The 13,347-nt window shown below is 39.1% G+C and overlaps 1 protein-coding gene across 8 annotated transcripts in view; it reads left to right on the top strand.

The window, feature by feature from the left end:
- The first annotated feature begins 3,006 nt into the window (after positions 1 to 3,006).
- Positions 3,007 to 13,347, top strand: part of LOC306874109 (muscleblind-like protein 2a) — a 69,792-nt gene continuing 59,451 nt past the window's right edge. For 5 of the 8 annotated variants that reach the window (XM_079423884.1, XM_079423880.1, XM_079423887.1 and 2 more), the window contains exon 1: positions 8,697 to 8,790. The gene's annotated coding sequence lies outside the window, so the exon portion shown is untranslated. Of the gene's footprint in view, positions 3,250 to 7,997; positions 8,086 to 8,696; positions 8,791 to 13,347 lie in introns of those variants that run through there. The other 3 variants (XM_079423886.1, XM_079423882.1, XM_079423881.1) reach the window with 3 other exon arrangements.

Genomic DNA, 13,347 nt, shown 5'->3' with positions numbered 1-13,347 from the left:
GCCAATCAAGTGTATGGGGATTATTAGGAGGCCATGATAGACAAGGGCCAGCAGAGGGAATTTGGCCAGGACACCGGGGTTACACCCCTACTCTTTTCGAGAAGTGCCATGGGATTAATTAATAATTAATGACCACAGAGAGTCAGGACCTCGGTTTAATGTCTCATCCGAAAGACGGTGCTTTTTGACAGTATAGTGTCCCCGTCACTATACTGGGGCGTTAGCACCCACACAGACCACAGGGTGAGCACCCCCTGCTGGCCTCACTAACACCTCTTCCAACAGCAACCTAGTTTTCACCGTAGGTCTCCCATCCAGGTACTGACCAGGCTCAACCCTGCTTAGCTTCAGTGGGCAACCAGTCTTGGGCTGCAGGGTGATATGGCTGGGCCCCGCCTTTCTGAAACGCGTCGATTTTTACAAAGCTCATCGTTCTGAGAAGCGAGGTGTGCTCTGATTGGCCAGCTATCCAGTGCTTTGTGATTGGCCGAATACCTCAAGCGTGAGACAGAAATGTTATGCCCCTCACCGTATTGTGTTGCCGTGTCCCGGCGCGATGACACAAAAACAATAAAACCCATTATAAACGAGGCATTTGTTGCATCTTGTGGGGACATAATTACTGATTATAATGACTTATACTGTCTTTTTAATACTTGTCGCATCGCGCCGCGTAAACATTACCGTGTCTGCATTTGTGATCGGAGAAACGACAAACAACAAGCACTACTCTACACTGCTCAAAACTCGGGTTTGAATCGTCAGTAACAGAAACGTACTTACAGGCCGTGAGTCAGAAGCGTCAGACTGTCCTTGCAAAGTTGGAATTGCCCCACTTTATAGAAACAGCCTTTGTGCAAGCCAGTATTGTAGACTACTCTTCCAGGTTCAGGAAATAGTCCTCCGTAAATTGCGCTGCACACACTTTAATATTTGGGTTGAACTCTTCTGGAACAGTGTTGTAATTACAACTTAACCACTGATTTCTAGGCAGCAACAATAGCCTACTACAGCAAGAATAATAGTTCTTTCTTCTTTGATTGCGTATGCATTTGGGTGGTGTTATGCAAATCTTCCCACAGCGTGACGTAGACGAGCTGTTTTAGGGGGGCGTGGCAGAGTCTTCAGGGATCTTTTCTATGCACAAACAGCCTGTAACACTCTAAAGAGAAACAGTAGCCCCTCACTGCAGAACAAAGATCCAGGGGGCGGGGTTGGAGCCACCTCTAGGGGGTGGAGATGGTAGGTTTAGGGGTGGAGATGGGTAGGTTTAGGTATCTGTAAGTAGGGAGGAGTTGGATCTGGATCCAACCTCGCCCCCTGGATCTTGTGTTCTGCAGTGAGGACCATCTCAAGAGAAAGGAAAACTTGAAATCGCATCATATGATCCCTTTAAGATAGGAAGTTGGCATGCTACTGCCAACTTGCAACAGTAAACAAAAGCTTGCAACGCTTGCCCCACTTCCGGGGTCTTCTGATTGGTCTACTGGTTTGTGACTGACATTGATGCTGCAGTTAAAAGTTGAAATTCTTTTAACTTGACACGGCTTAAAAACTCATGTGCAAGATGCTGCAAAAGATGCAAGACGCGAGCACAACGGCCATAGACATCCGTCAAGCATGTTTACATAGAAAAACAATGGAAAAGTAGCACATTGGAATGGAAAAATTTGTTCTGTGTGAACAGCCCCTGAGAGTGAATGTTCATTGTGGTAAAATTTAGATAAACCAATTTTATTCAAGTAATTTTTACTCAACTGTTTTACTTTACAACAACATGGAGGAGGAGGCATTCTGCGCTTTAAAAACTTCTCTTCTCGCTCTTTTACGAACTTCTGACAAAGATTGTTTGGGGAACCCAAAATTGTTCTTCTATAGCATTGCTGCAAAAAAATGACATTTTTTAGAAGTTTTATTTATTTGAATGGCAAACAAAACACAATGCAGTCACCATGTTCAATTTAAAGTTATTAGTTTTGTTTATAATGCTCATAAGAGATTACCTTTTATTACTTTATGCGGTTCTTGTTTGACTACGCTATCAAAATGTTTTCCAGTTGCGCTAAAGTGATAACATGTAAACTAACCGATTCTACTCGAATAATAGAAATAATTTGACATTTTATGACTAATAGATTTGCTCCATTTTCCATTACACATATGTATATCCACATTTAAACTTTTAGAAAAATATAGACGTTAATCTCAAAGTTAAGAGTTGAAACATCAGACTAGGAATGGTTAGTGACATTGAATCTTATTCCTAGTTTTGTTTGTGGCATTTAATAGCAAGTAAATGATATCCACAAGCAAATTTGTACTTTGTTTTCATAGTTTTGTTGAAATAGTCTGCATAATATTTTCTCTACACATTTTCCCTATTTTTTGTACTTCTGCACCATTTAATCGTTTTACATTGACTTTGTATAATATATCTCACACAAACCCAGCCCTAACGTGTATTATTTATCATTATGGATTGTTATCATTTCAATTATGCACTTCCGGTCTTCATCTTAAAAGTAATAACTTTCATGATATCATGACTCAGGGGCCTCTGGGCACACAGGGCTCTCTCTCGCTATCCTGACATGTAAACTGTTGTGGATTCAGCCATCTGAATGTAATCGTCACCATCTAAGATGAACAACAGGCCTTCAGCTTGTTGATTTAACAGCACTGTAGCCCACATCCATTGTACCCTCCGGAGATTCACTGTTGTTTCCACGGCAACAAGCAGACCCTTGCCCTTCCCAGGGCTCCTGACATTCATTTGGGTTAAACCACCTCAGACTGTAAATAGGGGGAAATTAACACAACCTCCATGACAAGTTTTCTGACTATATATCATAAACTACACTTAACAGCGGCTTTTTTAATTCCTTAAGACATATAAATGATAAAAGTAGTTATATGGAATACATTTATGGTTTAATTATTGTTTCAAAGTAGCAACCTCCCCCCTTTCCCAGTCACATGACCTGGTCCCTCCTCCCACGAGCTGTCAGAGCAGCTTGTTGCACGACCAGCTTTTAGGTAAACTAACTTGAGTTCGGCGTTAAAATCTAAACCAGCTGCCTGATAAATCCCGCTTCGCGTGGACGGACGAGCATGTTCGCCTCGGTTAGAAAACAAGCCTTAATTCCCTCGACTTAACGAGTCATTTGCCGCAGTTTCCATCGAGCTGTTTTGACGTCTGCGTGATTTGTGGTCAAGAAGCGCACAGCAGCGGCAGGTCATGGTCAGCAGGTAAGCGGCAGGTTCAATCCAAGCGTTTGAAGGTGGCGACAAAGTAGCGCGATCGGTTATTAGTAAAGCGCGGGCGGGTTATTGTCGATACATTGTGTCAAATGTCGCTACGATGTTTGTCTTTGCAGAGAGAGCGTGTTTAGCAAGCGTTGGGTTCGTCGCTCAGTGATGTCGACACGAGTTTAGTAAATGCGGTGCGTTTCCGAGCGAGAAATAACAATTAGTTCAGTAAAATATAAGCGCGAGAAGTTTGCGTGAAATGCCCACGAGCTACAGCTCGCGCACCGGGCCGTCGTAAAATCACCGTGACACTGAATTTATTAAAATCGATGAAAAGCACGCGTTGACCGCTCTTTCCTGAGGATTGTTTTAGTAGACAGCTGTTGTCTTTCTCCGCGTCACCGCCGCGTTTCTTCGTGATGGGAATTAATTCGTTTATAAATCCTTCTGACGCGAAAGAGTTTGTAAAACAGAATATAAATGATGATGGCTTTTAGCCGCTGCATTCCTTAGCATAGCTAAAAAAGAAAGAAAATCAGCGTTGATGCCTCATATTTCACACTTGTTATTGAAATTAATAGCGGTCGCGAGGATTATTTAGGCTATTTGATTTTTTCGCGTCGGGTTATAAATCGGCGGAGCTAAGAAATAATCGGTTGATATTTTATTTAAATTAATGACTTTAAGAACAGTTTTTTTTTCTTTAACGCATGAGCAGATTGACTGGAACAGATATGCACAGATTGACGTACGACTAGTCCCTTCGTGAAAGCGCTCCCAAATCCCGCGCCACACCCCGTGCGCGCGCCGAGCTCATCATAATCATCACGCAGCTACTAGAACGCTTTCATTATGAACGCATGCGTCGATGAGAAAAGTAGGCCTAGTTGTATATTGTATATGAATGCCATGGTAGTTTTTTCTGTTTTTTTTAAACACATACCATAGTACTTTGATCAACATAATGCAACATAGCGTCATGTCATCATTGTCATGGTACCTATCTGTTGAAATAACATGGTCTTGTCATGGTACAGTGTCCAAACAAGTATCATTAGTTAGCTGAGACATGCAGATGAAAGGTGAGTTACCTGAGAAAGTGCTGAGAGACATAGATATGGAAGAGGATATATGCTAAGATGCTTTACTAAATCTCAATAAGCATAATGCAAGTATGGCCCACATAGCAATCTAATTCCATGATCTCCTTTTTATTTGCCCTCGCAGCAGGCAACGCACCTTTCTCCTTGTTTTAGTAAATTAAGCCTCTGTCTGATAGTCTGCGCATCCTGGTTGTTCAACGCAGGATAATGGTTCGTGTTCAGTGAGGATGTCTAATGGGGGTAATTAGTTACCTTTGGGGTTTAGAAACCTGCGTTATTTAGTTTTGCATCGCAGTGTAATGAACTGTGAACATGTTTTAAAAACACAAAGAGCAGAGATCTTCAAGAAGCCGTGTAAAATATGAAAATGTTAATTATTGCATTTTAAGGAGCTTAAGTTATGCAAAATTATTCAATGTCTCTCTTGCATTAAAAAGTGTTAAGTATGATTCAAATGTAATGGTGTTTACATTGCAAAGCGAAGTATTGTGATGCAAACTACTGTATATACTGTAATTGCATAAATTTGGTGCAATATGTATGCTGTTGTAGGCCAGGTTTGCAATGCAACACTCAGAAGATCCCTGACCTACAATTTTGAATGCAAATGTAGTGGAGGTTAAGTGAAGATGCATTTGCATCAGGCTTGTCCCATGCGAAACCTTTAAATGAATGCTTACTGATGTGAATTGTCTTTTTGCATTTCCATTATTAATTTAGCAAATGCGTTTATCTGAATTTACCCAAAGCTGCTTGCAAAGAAAAAATGCAAGCAATTTATTGCAAGGACCTTTAAGGACAGTTATGTTACTATTAATACATCAGGCCTTCATTTGGTTCACCTCTCTAAAATCTGTCAAATAGCTTCATCGTGACAGATCGGCATGCTGCAGGGAATCGATTATAGTGTGGAACAGGAAGCTCAGAGGTGGTTTATATTTCTGTAGAACATTAACAATGTGACACATCTGATAAAGTAATCATTAAACAAACTTGAAATGGTGATATGTAATAAAATAGCTGTATTAGTCCAGAGCTGCTCAAATACATGAGGAAATCTAGAACTTGTAAATCAAATATTTAGGCTTAATGTCTCAATCTGTAAACAATTAGATAAGCTTAACGTCCTCTCCGAAGGGAATCCATGGGGTTTTGGCTTTATATCAGAAATGATGTCATGGGTTGAATTATTTACTAGTGACGGTAAACAATGCTGAACCTTAAATTGTAATTAATGTCAACATTGCACAATTTAATTTCCTCAAGTTTCCTGAAAGATGCATGCAATTGATTTTCTTCCATTAAATTCCAATCTTTGTTAAAATAGCATTGCCTAATTGTACTAGTGGGCCAATGCAAACAAATAAGCCTGAATAATTTCTTAGCCAAGTTAACTTCCTCAGCGCAGATGCAGATGCGTTAATTATTTGACCGAATCGTTCAGCCTTGAACCTACATGTCAAATGAGCAATTTGAGCAATAAACAGCAACCAGTTGGGTTATTTAGTGTAATCACATAGAGTTGACTGTCAGGGTTATCAGGGCTAGTTGGCAGCCACATTGAGTGCGAGCATGTGTCTCGCCTCATTGACGTTCAGGCAGTGCATTTTTAACATCATTTGTTGTTGCTTTTGTAAAAGCACTTTGGCTGTCACATAATTGCAGTGCGCTTGTGGGATCGTGAGCCCCTAAAAGCACGAGGCTACAGCTGTTCTATTGATTGGGATGGAAACATTGTGAAGCGGCATCTGACTCATCACTTCTACCCCACTGCATCATCCCTCACGTGACGCCGAGAGGCTTCCTGTCACGAAGGTAGGGAGGGGAGGACGTGTCCTCGTCGCCCTACGGTAACGATGCTCATTGTCATAGCGATGCGTTGCCAGGGGATGCAGAGACCTTGGAGGCAGGCAGAGCTGCTGCGTTTGACGGAGGTGTTAGACGTGCGAGAGAATTCAAAGTCTTTCTTTGTTGCGACAACATAAACACTTCCTTGAGGGCAGATGCGCTTTGAAACGGCCTAGAAGGAATAGTTCACTCATAAATGCAGATTTTGTCATCATTTACTTACCCCTGTAGCATTCCCAACTTGTGTTATTTGCTTTCTTTTGTGAAACACAAAAGAAGACAGTGGGAAGAAAGTTCACGCTGCTCTTTTCCATGCAATCAAAGTGCATGGTGTGATTGAACCTGTTAAGTTCAAAAGGACAATTATAAAATTTAAAGTCTTCTGAAATCTTATGATAGATTTGCATTAGGAAATGAGCAAAATTAATGCAGATGCTCAGTGATAATCTTCCTCTTCGCTGGAGCTCTTAAATCTTATTCTTGTGTTAAACTCAAAAATGCTTCTCTAAATGTCTCACTCAAGTTTTGAATGGGGACTGGAGATTTTTTTATTTATTGGTTTCTTTTTTAATTAGTTTTTATTAACTTTTATTTCTGTTTTAGTTATTTTAGTATATCAATTTAAAGCTAAAATAAAATGATAAATGTTGCTTTGGCAGCCGGCTGATTAATTTATTTTTATTTTTTTAGAAAATATGTAAAAATGACACCTAACCATTAATGAGCAGTTTTGCTACACTAGTATAGTTTTTATTTATTTTTATAAATTCCAGTTTTATTTTAGTTCATTTTTATTTTTTTACTGTCTATGTAGTTTTTATTCATTTTTATTTCTGTTTTAGATTTTAATTTTTTATTTAGCTATTTTTATTTTTATTGTTTTTTTTTATTTAATTTAATTTAACTTGAACTCAATTAAAATTAGAAATATTGCCTTGGCATCTAGCTGAAATATTTTATTTTTTTGTATAAAATATGTAAAATACATAATGTAATATAAATGTTTTATATTATATAAAATGTTTTTATATTTTATTTCAGTTAACATTTACATTGTTACAAAAAAATATAAATTTTTTTCTGTTTTTAGATTGTTTAACTAACAACCTTAGTGATATGTTAAGTCAAGTTTTCAGCCCTGCAAATGATGAAAAACCCAATTCTTTTGTCCACCAATTGGTTTTTATATTTCTCTGGCATCACATTGCATAGCCCGTCTACACCGAAAATTAATTGGACCAATAACCCACTTCTCATGTTTATTGAACATTTTAAAGTGCTAATGATTGAGTTTTTTTATTGTGTTTTTGTCCTTTTTGGAGCATATAGTATCCATTCAGATTTGTATTCCACTGAAGAAAGAAAACCAGGGTTGGAGCAAAAATTCCTTCAAAGTGCCAAATTTGTGCACATTGTTGTTTATAATACATTTCCAGTCATCTCCAGTGTTGAGTTTGGGAAAAGATATCAGTCCTCTGTTGCCAGGGCATAAAAATGGGGGAATACCTCTAAGTTCAGCATTCAGGAGCCTGTCATCTGAACCTCTGAGGTCAGCCTGCCAGTTCGGGGAAACTCAGCCAACAACAGAGCCTCAGAGAGGGAATGCGGGATGCTATTGGCTAGACTGCGGATGGGCGGCTTCTTGCCGGAGGCAGTCTGGCAGGAAAGGGTTGGTTGCAGGAGAGGAGGGGAGGGGTGTGGGAATGGCTGGAAATGTTTCAGCCAGATAGTTGAGCAGCGAGCAGATGTGCTGGTGCTTTCTGCGCTGTTGCTGAGAGAATATCCTTGTCTCGGCATGGGCCATTCACGCAGGGAATGACAACGGTTCACGTGGTCGTTATATATCGGGAGACCGTGAAGTGAAGCAGTCCGATCTCCACACCAGGTGAGCGGGAGAGTGAGAGAGAGAGAGTGGGACGTGGAGAAGAAGGAGGCTTTCTTATTCCAGCAAGGTGGGAGGAGTAGGGAACATTTTATCCTTTAAAGTTCCGTCTGTTTTTCCCAACATGAGGAATTTTGCTGCAATATGCTGCATGCGGGCAGGGGTGTGGAAAGAGAGGGAGGGAAATCTGAGAGGAGGTGTGGAGTTGTGTCAGTAAGTTACTCTGCCTTTAACCCTTGTGTATCCCAAATCCCAAGTCTTTCCGGTTTCTTTCCGTAGGAACATCTGTAAAGTAGTTTCAGTACAAGTCGGACTGATTTGTGTCTTAAACCGAAGGATATTTGTGCAGTTTAGAAATATTTTGTTTTTCTGCTATTCCAAGGAAATGATTAATGGTCCAGTCGGATGTATGCAAATTTAATGAACGCCAGAATCTTTCATGTTGGCCTGATCAGACATCCGGTTTTACTACAGTCCAGACTTTAAAAGAGCAGGACCTGCGCCGTGGCAGGAAAAGGCCGCGTTTGTGTAGAACATTTGGCAAACGTGTTGGGAGGAAGAGCGTGTTTTTTTAAAGAGAGAGACTGACTCTGCCCTTCCCGTTAAAAAAGCATGAAAACAGTCCACTGACTCTTTATTAGCCAAAGCTTTGAGAACAACAGCACCTTTCTGAATCGATCCGAAACACGTTTAGACAGACTCCGAAAGGTAATTAGCCAGCACCTTTTAAGGCTTTACAACTGCCAGGCGTGTTTCATGAACAAATTACCCTTTATTATGAGACTATTTTAGCGGGGGCGCCGTATTGCGCACTTGTAAAGAGAACCGAGACTTTGTGCCAACATTTTCACGTCAAGGCGAAAGTTTGTTGTAGAAGGGAGTGAGTATTTGAACTCAAACTCATGTTGTGTTTTCATTACTGGGACAAGATTTTATCCTCCTTCTCCAGCCTTTAAAGGTAAGTTAGTGTCATAATTAGCTGTTTACTTTGGTAAGTTGTGGGATATCTAGTCTTTGAAAACACAAGACAAATATCTGTCAGTCGCTAAGTAAATCAGATCTGAGTCTAAATGATCTTCTTAATTAAATTGCACATCAGCTTCACACAGCCCGAGGATATGAGCGCCGTACCAGCCTGGCATGGCTGCCGTCCACGACGCTATAAATATCTAGAGACGATGATCTGGGGGATAAAAGCAGCCTTGGTGTTATGAAGATAATAACTTGGGTCACCGAGATTCAGTTTTACATTAAGGCTATTATCATATGACACACCTGTTTTTGCTGAGCACATTGAATTGAGGATGCAGCCCTTTCCAAACTGCATGTGCAGCGATTAATGTCCCATATCAAGCCTTGAAGAGCTGTGGATTGTTTTAAATATGATCATTTGTTTTTAATTACATTATTGTGTGATTGTTTATCAGAAGACTTTTCCATGATCGGTTTATATTCATTTAGCTGAAAGGAATGATGGCAGTGCGTGATCTAATTACTGAAGCATATGACTTTAATGAATGCTTACAGTCGTTCAGCTCTTGACTATGAAGATATTAAGCTCTTTTAAGTTGCATGATTATAATGGTTGGTTGTGGTTATTTAAAGTAATTTGCAGGTCCAGCTGTAGAAAATGTGGCCTAGTTTTGTTCTTGTGATGAAGCCGCTACTTCCAAAACAACTATCGCCTTGACTTTGTCCTTGGCCTCTATGATATGATCATGGCATTGTACAAAATAATCAGCAATGAAAAGCATGTTTTTCCCAAAACAGTTCAGTATAAACCCCTGCAGCCAATATCACTGTCAAAAATATTCAGACTTCTTGGATTCAGTTCAAAGTTCAGAAAAATGGATGGATCCAATTGCTACAAACAGTATGTGCTACCAATGATATATTGAGGTTGGGGTTTGGTTAGGCTTTGCATTTAGTATTTGTTTGAGTGTTGGGGTCTGCACTTAACAGGTTTGGGATACCGAATCACGTCATTGAAAACCAGTAACTTTATGCATGACGTGGTGGTCAATAGGAGGCTAATTAGATTTGGTGAAGTCCAAAAATTATGAAAATGTCTAACAATTAAGCATCCACCTCCTGTGCAAATTAAGAGATGACCAGTATTATGTACTGCCAGCTGTCTTAAGCCAAATCCTGATCTGATGCCATGGAGGATTACCCGACATTCATCCTCTGGGTTTGGAACCGTTATTATTATAATAAAAGAGGCTGTTTGAATGGGCACAACCAGTTTGGAAAAGCCTGCTCTTGTGGCCCTAATGCAAGTTTGTTGGTTATACTGTAATTTTGAACTGCACAACTAAAGTTGTAAATGGGATTGTTCTTCTGTTTCATCATAGATGGGGAATTTGTATTGGTTTGCCTGCTTGTTAATTTGCAGATGCCTTTAATCAAAGGGTCATGTTTCTTTCTCAGGTGGTCTCAAACTCGTTCAATACACGCTAAATGGTTGGATTCAAGTGGCAGCCTTTGTATTACCAGTTTACCTAATTTATCACAAATTAATTAGTAACCTAGTTATGTACCACACAAGTATCCCAAAAGGTTACGTTGTTCACAATTCATTTTACTTTTGTGTTTCAAAGTGAAAAAATGGGACAGAAATTATTTTTTTCCCATCTGAAATTGATTAGATGGGGGAAATTGGACTCTGCATGGTGTTAGAGGGGGACGGCAGAATGAATAGTAAGAGGACTTGATGATGTCATCAGAAAAGGAAAGTTGTTTGCAACCTGTTTTACGTCTGTGTTTTCGAAGCAAAAATGGGGCAGAAATTGATTTTATCTATGTGAAATGGGTTGGATTGTGAAAGCGGGCTTTTTATGGTGGTCAGAGGGGGAGGGGCTAAATCCTAAAAGGACTTGATTTCATCTGAAAAAGAGTTGTTCACAAACCATTTTGCTGCTGTTTTTCAGAAAAAAATGGGACAGAAATTGATTTTATCTACCTGAAATGGACTGGATTGTGAAAAGTTGGCAAACATAATGTAATTAAAAATTGTATTTCCATCTCATGTCGCAACAGTTTTGAAGGTGTCTAAAATGACTGAACCCATATACAAGTCACTGGTGTTTGTGATGAGTTTTTGGGTCAAGGTCTGCATATAAAGTCACACCAGAGGAGTTCAGCTGGGATCAGGACTTGGCTTTCTGCAGACCAGTCAAGTTCTTCCACACTGACTCAATCAATCATGTCTTTCTGAACCGTGTCTTATACACAGAGACACTGTCATGTTAGAATAGAAAAGGTTCTGTCCAAACTGTTGCTATAAATTTAAAAATTCCCTAGAATATCATTATATGCTTCAACATTAAGATTTGTACTAAAGTAGTCAAACCTGTTCATTAAAGGGGGTGCCAATACATTTGGCAATATAGTGTATATTTTGGCCACAAAAACACATTTCTTGCCACATATAAATGATAAAAGTGATCAAATTGATGGTTTCATATAACAAAGTTTTTTTTAACTTTTAAAAGATGATGTTTTGAACATTTTGACTATTTAGAAATAAGAAAATAGAGGACATTCAGACATTCAGTTATGACTAGTGAGCCTGTATATGTTTCTGAAGGCACAGCTGCAGTTATGGACACCATAACTTACCATATTTGTTTAAAAGCGTAGGAAATACCGAGATATATACCGCAAATCAGCCAAAAAATACTGAGATATGAATTTTTGCTCATATCGCCCAACCCTAGCCTATATCATGTTTACAGGGGGAGGGGCTAAAAATAAGAGTGCTTGATGATGTCATCTGAAAATGAAAGTTGTTCACTACCCGTTTTACTTCTGTGTTTGAGATCAAAAAATGGGGCATAAATTAATTGTATCCATCTGAAATGGATTGGACTGTGAAAAGTGGGCTCTATATGGTGGTTAGAGGGGGAGGGGCTAAAAATAAGAGGGCTTGATGATATCATCTGAAAAGGAAAGTTGTTTCATTGGCAAACTTATGTGTACAGTTCGTAATGTTAACTCCCCGTTGACTTAGTTTGGGCAACTTTAATTGCTGAGATACTTTTCCCTATGAGGATGTAAGATCTGATAATTTTCTTTTTTTTTGTGATAATAGATAAATGCATCTGTGGAATGCCCGACTTTGCTGTTCAGCCAGGCGTTCTCCTCCGGAACCACTAATCATTGTGGAGAAGGGCGGGGGCGTACAGACAGCGCTAATCTCTGCAGGTCACAGCAAGGATAGCGCAGCCACCTTCCTACCTGCACACCATCTGTCCGCCCTCATCAGCCTCTGACTTGCAGCCGTTCCTACTCGGTTACAACTATCTGTCAAAGCGCTCGCTTCCATGAAGAGTAACTGCAGGGGATCTGGTGACTTGGCAGTATCTAGCAGTTTATTGGCCACTTTTCTTCAATTTGATATCTATTCTGTGCCATTTAGACATAAGTAACCTTTTTTACTCCAAGTTGACTTTGATAGTTTTGAACTATCAACTAAAGTTCTCGGTTTTCATAGAGTCAGAGTAACGTTTTAGGACTTGCCAATATCTTGTAATTTTTTTGTCTTTGCCTACTCTTTGATGAGCTTTTTTCCCTTTAATTTTTGCGCTACTAAATGTAATTAGTTGAGCGAGAGTGTTGTTGTGTCAGATGCTCAAGCACTGCAGAACTGCATTGTTTGCACTTTTCAGAGGCGTTAACCTACAAATAGTTGACTGCATATTAAACTAAGAGAAAGTAGAAGGTATTTTAACATGAAAAAAATTACACACTTGAACTTTAAAAGACTTCACTTATATTATCGTGTCATCTGGAGAAAACTACCCAGTGTTTTGTCCTCATTTGAGCAAACAGTTGACAGGGAGACATTAGCATTGATTTGACTGGAATCGCAGTTGCTTTAAGGGAGAAGCAAATTTTGGTTTACAACTTTGCTTTGATTGAGTTTTTACGTGATTTTTGTGTTTACACATGCGCTGTATGAATGTAACGATTTGCTCAATGCAATATTATTCACGATACTGGTTTCACAATATGATTTTCTCACTTTTTTAACTAAATGAGATTATAAAAGTGTATAGAAAATGTGTTATTACAAAATACTGCACATTTCTTTGTGAAATTGAAATATCTTTTATGTCAAATAACTCAAATAAGTTATAATTTTAAAACAAATACCTGATTAAATAAATGAATAATACATATAAAAGAAAATCTTTTCATATACAAAAATAAAAAATATTTGTTATATCATCAGCATTAAATGCACTTTGTACAGAAAATGCA

Source organism: Barbus barbus, assembly GCF_936440315.1.
Source record: "Barbus barbus genome assembly, chromosome: 8".
Taxonomy (NCBI): Eukaryota; Metazoa; Chordata; class Actinopteri; order Cypriniformes; family Cyprinidae; genus Barbus; species Barbus barbus.
Note: the sequence above shows the minus strand (reverse complement) of the source record. Positions and strands in the feature narration are given on the sequence as shown.